Source organism: Belonocnema kinseyi, chromosome 3, assembly GCF_010883055.1.
Source record: "Belonocnema kinseyi isolate 2016_QV_RU_SX_M_011 chromosome 3, B_treatae_v1, whole genome shotgun sequence".
Lineage (NCBI taxonomy): Eukaryota > Metazoa > Arthropoda > Insecta > Hymenoptera > Cynipidae > Belonocnema > Belonocnema kinseyi.
Genome location: NC_046659.1, coordinates 61,983,472 through 61,990,416, shown reverse-complemented (window position 1 = coordinate 61,990,416; position 6,945 = coordinate 61,983,472).

Below are 6,945 nucleotides of genomic sequence, written 5' to 3'. Positions count from 1 at the left end.
AGAAGAACAAAAAGGATGTTGTAAAAACTCACGAGGCTGTAAAGATCTTATCACTTTAGAGGCTGTTGCCATGACTCAAGCTCGTAAGCATCAAAGGAACTTACACATGGCATACATTGACTACAAGCAAGCGTTTCCCTCCGTTCCGCATGACTATTTGCTTGAAGTCTTAAAACTTTACAAAATCTGTCCACGCATTATTGACTTTCTAAGCCATGCGATGAGGCTCTGAAGTACAAGAATCAAGTATTTTGATCATGGAAAACCAAGGATAACTAAATCAATACGCTTTACGACGGTTATATATCAAGGAAACTCCTTCAGCGCACTATGGTTCTGTTTAGCATTGAATCCATTGAGCAAAACACTAAACAGCATGTCTCATGGGTTCAGAATTCATGATAATGAGGATGGTCATCAAGTGACCTATCTTCTTTACATGGATGACCTGAAGCTGTACGCTAGTTCAGGCCAGAAACTGCAGCAAGTGATTGATGTCACAAAGCAGTTTTCGAATAATATCCACATGGAGTTAGGACTAGATAAATACAGAACAGTGCATTTCATCAGAGGGGAATTAGGGACCGCAGAGTTATAGAAGAAGTTCAAAAATGACATCGAGGCAATGGCTGCAGGCGAATCATATAAATATCTAGGTATTCTTGAATCTAAGGGTATTCAACATACGATAGTTAAGACAAGCCTAATGACTGCCTTTACTACGAGACTCAGAATAATTATGAAGAGTTTTCTCAACTCGGCAAACAAAATCAGGGCGATCAACATATATGCCATCCCTGTCCTCACGTACTCCTTCGAGCTCATAAAATGGTCTAACACCGACCTTGAAAAGTTAAACAGAATTGTTCGCGTAGAAATGACGAAGCAACGAATGCACTACAGAAATTCAGCGATCGAAAGGGTGGTTCTACCACGACATTTAGGGGGTAGGGGCCTTGTAGATGTCAAAAAACTGTGTGAGTCACAAGTTATACAGTTACGAGACTATTTTAACAGCAAACGAAATGTTGCGCTTTACAGAACCATCTGTCAAGCGGATCTTGAATACACGCCCTGAAATTTGGAGGCAGAAAGCCATCCATGGCGAGCACCCCAACACGTTAGATCAAAGTGAAGTGGATAGTGAGGCATCTAATATTTGGCTAAGAAAGGGTGTTCTGTATCCAGAGACGGAAGGATTCGTCATTGCACATTATTGATGGCTGTCGCGTAATGGCTCAGAGAGAATATACGCACAGACATAATGATGTAGCGGACATTATACATTAACAACTTGCCCTAAACCTAGGACTCTGATAAGAATGGGTGCCCTTCTATAGATACATTCTAATGCAAGTTTTAGAAAGCGAAGATTACATCTTATATTGGGATGTTACTATCCAAACGAATCATTACATCCCGGCCAATCGACCTAACATCGTGATGCGGGTGAAAAAAAAGGTGGAAGAGTCTATATCATCGACATTGCTTGTCCGCTTAACTGAAATTTGCAGTTAACCTATACAACCAAGATCCACAATTATAGCGAGTTAAGGCATGAAATAAAGACCATATGGAGGAATGTGAATCATGCATTCATTCATTCCATTGTGATTTCAGCTACAGGCAATGTGCACGCAAGATGCACTGAACATCTTGAACATTTAGGAGTCAGTAGGGTATTGGCAGCAGCTCAGAAGGAGGTTTTATTAAACACCTGTCGCAGTGTAAGAAACTTTCTTGATCATCAGGAAGCGAGCGACTAAAAACCCGTGGAGTGGCAGATGGTAGCTCTAAGAAAGCATCCAGAGGTGACTGTTGTCACCTCCAAAGCTCGTGGCCGCTCGTAATTTCATACCTACAACATCATCACAGCAGGTTTCAACCATCGTATAAAATTATTTGAATTAAGTTATAACATTCTAATCTCATCAGTCACTTGACTTAGTCCGTGGCTATGATGTGTCACCGGGCTTACCCGAGTAAAAGTTTAATAAAAACACAGAGGTATATTTTAGTTTTCAAGCTGTTTTGCTATCTGAATCAAAGTTCTGTTTTCAATTTTTTAAATATTCTTCGGTTAAATATTTGTTTTTATTTTCCATAGAAAATTGCAATTATTTATCCAAATTTGTTGAAAATATTAATTGTATAGCTTGTTTCCTTATGCAAGAGATACTTTGAGGTCTCTCTGAATGAAGATTGATAAAGTTTTACTAATAACGAGCTAAATTTCACATATTCGATTAGCGAAAAGCGAGCCACCAAAAATAAGTAGAAAATTATTTGTTCGATTAGTTGAGATACTTCTTAATTCAGTAGTAGAAAGCAAGTAATTGCATAACATTGTATAATAATTCAAAAAGGTTAAAAAATTGGAAGACGTGACAAAATAGAAATGATCAGTACTCGTAAAATAACGTAATCGCGGAGTATCATCAGCACTATTGAAACAATGAGAAGGTCATATTCTGAAATTGTAAACATGACGTAGTCTGTATACAGAAAAAATATATGACCTAAAATACTGTGAATAAATGATGGCTCATCGCACGAAAAAATATCACAAGAGTAAAAAATTTGATCTTGCATCAAACATTAATAAAAAAATGTCAAACAAATTTAATAAGCTCATTGGGTTTTGCATGTATATCAAGTATTATAAACATAATGGAAGAGCGTTTACGTACAAAAATCAATGTTATTGAATGGCAGTTATTGGTTTCGCAACAGTTTTAGGGAGAATTGTGACACTGGTTTGCGTGAATGATTTCTTATTAGCAGACGAAAAGGCTCCTTTTCTTATTTTTTGAACAAAAGGTATATCGGGAACCTTTTAAGTTTAATCTAAATGTACATTCATTCAAAACAAATTGAGCCAACACTAATTAATATAATATCTATTTATTCTAGCTAAATTGATATGCAACACTCAGAAAAATGTGTGGTTATGAATTATTTAATTTTTCTGATCAAATGAAATATTTCCTTGGACTAAAAAATTTTTATATATTTATGTAAACACAATGTTTTATTCATGTGAGGAATTGCTTTATTAGTATAAATTCATGAACTCTTTGTGCCAAAGAAATATATTTTTGGCCTAATTCTTATTCTTTTTAATTGAATAATTGCTTCTTTGGTGTAAACATATCTAAAAACTTGATTCAAGTATAGAAAAATTGATTCAAACGAATCTAGACCTTTTAAGAGAAGGAAATTATTTTGCTGAATCTAAAAGACATTTATTTGAATCAAGAAAATACAGACAACGAATTTATTTAATGGCTGTAAGCTTGTGTGTATATGGCACTCATGGGATCAAAGATTCCTATGAATTTCATACGTTTCTAGACCTTCCCAAACGGTCAGTAAGCAGTAATAGACATTTTCAGAAAGCTTAAGCGAAATCGTGGTTCGTTTCATGGATATTGAGGTAGAACCCTGCAATGCCGACCGTGATACCCAAGTTTCATTCAGATTTGATTTCACAGAGTTCTAGAAGCTTCAAGAAACATACATGGCCTATGTGAACTAGGGGATTTTCGAAACTTTTAGAAACTTCCACCTTATATTATCTATAGGTAAAATGCTTATTTATCTAGTATTAATGTAAACGAGATCGCGCGAAATGTGAATTACAAACGAACCATGTGTGCCTAGCACTGAAATTTCATTGCAACCCAACGATGCTTAAATAAAATCCAACGTTGAAAATGCAGCTCAACGGCGTCTGTAATTGTTCGCCACTGGGACTTAAGGTTGTATGTAAAAAAAATCAACTTCTGGTTGAATTTTTTGAAAATGGCTTTACGGCGCCCCACAGAAGTCTACTATTTGTACGAGGATGGGATTTTCATACAACCTTAACGATGTTTGGACTTAGAATTTAACCCAACAATGTTTTTAATATTCACCGTAGAAAATATAGATACGAAATAAAATTGAAAATCAGCTTAACTAATTCTTAACTGCTTCTGAACTAATTAAATGATTAAATCTAAATCTTCACTAAATCTTCACTCGGTGTAAAATTAAATGTTTTTTGTTTATGTAAGGAAAAAAGTTAAGCCTAATTTTACAAGAGAAACTCTTAACCTGCAATTTAATAAAAATAAAGCTAGTTAAAACATAAATTCATGACGTTTATAAAAGTCTGTCAGCATTGTATAGCTCAGTTATATCTTCATTATCATCAACAATGTAGTAGGTTTTATTTTCAGCGTAATACCTGATAGTTGGCTTTTCCCTACGAGTCAAGAATCAGGTCTTGAGAGCTAGATCATTTTGAACTGCAGTCCAGATCTTCTACATTATTTACATTTTGCACGTATAGGTCCAACCATTTTTTCGATACTTTAACTAACAATACACTAGCGCCGGGTAGTGTATTTCGGATTACAAGCCTCACTTCTTTATAGGATAACACCAGAAGTCCATTCCAAACCATGATGATTGCGCGCTAACCATAAATTTTCACTTTTGTATTCAGCAGGCAGCAAGTCCCAGTAGAAGGGCGATTCAAGCGGGTAGCCCATATTTAGAACGCCTTTCTGAAGAGGAATTATTGCCAGTTCCTTGCAGACAAACTGGTTGATGACCTTCTGTAAGCCTCGTGCGTCTACGATGAACTTCATATCCATCAAAACTAAACTCTTTTGCTGATATTATGTCTCTTGTATATATTTTCTCCCTACCGCCATTAGTATTAACCTAACTCTGCCAGCACCGCCGCCCCCACCAAGGGTCTGGTACTGAATCATAGGTCATGTAGAATGAGACAGTAGGCTGCAGTTTCAGCAGGGAAATTGTGAGCAGATTAAAATTCCGAACGAAAGTCGACGGTGGCTTATTTGCGAAATTCATTTTGTTTTGAGCAATCAATGGCACTAAGAGGATCATATTCGTCCAAATCACTTTTCTTCAACATTGGTTCAGGTTCTTTACCTTAGTAAGTTGCCAGAAAGTTTGCATATATCTCATAGGGGCGCGCAAACCGATTATGGCCAAAGTCCATATTTAAATTACCTTACGGAAAGTACTGTGAATTGAGGAAAGCCTTGCCGTTGGTTATATTGCAGTGATCGAAGCGATTAGCGCATCTAACTAATCTATCCGTTCTACCTGTCTAGAAACCTAGTAAAATGTACCGTGGTCTTTCCAACTGAGTTGATGTACCTAAACAATCCTATTCAAGTCACTGCGCGACCTTGTCAGGATAAGTTCATGCTTTGCGTTTACAACGATCTTTCAATAGTCTCCAGCAAATCCTAGGATCATACTGAGTGGGATAGTGACATCAAAGAATCCCTCATCATTCGTAAGACGTTTTTTTTCCTTACGGGATGTCTAACGATCTTGCATTCTCCATGAAATTAATTTGTCCAGGATTAAGTAAAACATAGTATTTTATGGTACTAATAAGTCCGACATTCTTGAAGCAATCAATCTCAATACCATTGAGTTCATAGTGAACTTCATCAAACAAAGAGCAGATGGCATTGCCGACTAGTGTTGTACCAGTAACAGCTGTAATTCCATCCGGCCTTGTTAGTCTTCCATACACATGCAGTGAACTTTTGATGAGTTCTACACACAAATTTTAATGCTGGACAGCAATTCGAATTTCCTCGCTATTGTTGAATATTGGTGAGGCATTCGGCTGATGTACGTGAATCGCATAGTGAGCTATAGATTCATAAAGACTCACTGTGTCACTGTATGACAAGCAGTGTCAGAAAGAGCACGTTCTGAGATGTTAGCTTCTTGGCCCTTGCGTGCTACTTGAGAACTGGCTTTCATTTGATATGTGGACCATCTTATATAGACTCTTTTGCGATTTACGCGATACCTATTATAATGATGGTAATTTTGCGTATTGTATTTATTGTATTATATATTTATTGTATTACTATAACCTTTCCTCGGAAATTCGCCAAGCCACCGTCCTGGTCAACTATGCGGAGCTGGATTTTATATAATGTCTTCAAGGCGAATGCAAAGTAAATTAATGAAGACAATTCGACGATCTTATATCCTGATGGTATAATAGGAAAGAATTTATGAATCATGTGCACTTCACAATTGTTGATATAAGCTCGCGTAGTAATATTGCACTCAACTCGTAGAGCGTTGACTTTAAAAATAGCCACAGATAGATCATAAGTATGAGTCTTATTGGCTTCGAAATTACGTGGTGTGAATCTCAAAAATGGCGGTTGAAAGTTCACATTGCAATCCCACTTTATCTCGCTGCGGAATGTGTTATTATTTGGCTACCAGTAGGTATGATCAATACTCGATCATCAACATAGATTTTATTCTTTTCAGCGTCAACGTTAGAAATCGTATTCAATGTGAACAAATCAGCGAGTGCAAGGCATAGTTCTGATGAGAAGAGAGTGCTATTGGTGGAAAATACTATGCGTCTAGCAGTGTAGAATTTTATGTGCTCTCTGCACTGACTCCAGTCCGTTCATCAAACGCTCTTATATAAAGAGTATTTATTTTTTATATGTTACTTTCCACATAAAAATATTAAGCACAAATGTCTACATTCTATACTGTCATAGTCTTGATATCTGCCATGATTGTAGTTAATCACGCTACTGTCAATAAAGCAATCTACAAGATTCTATGGTGTACAAAGATTACCGAAACTGTCACATTATAGGACGTAATCACCGATCTTTCTATAGGATACCCAATAGGTACCATGACCGTAACTCTCATCAAGATTGACAATAGCTGACTCAATTCGTCGGGGTCCTTTCACTGGTAATTGATGGCGCATAAACATTCAAAGAAAGGTGGAATCTTTAGAGCTTTAGCATACTTGAATAAATCGATATCAGTGAGTGCACGGTTAGGTAGATTTACGACAAGTTTTTTTACCCTGGTCTTATACGAAGACCCTGTCCTATTCTATAAGGTTTCATATGAAGA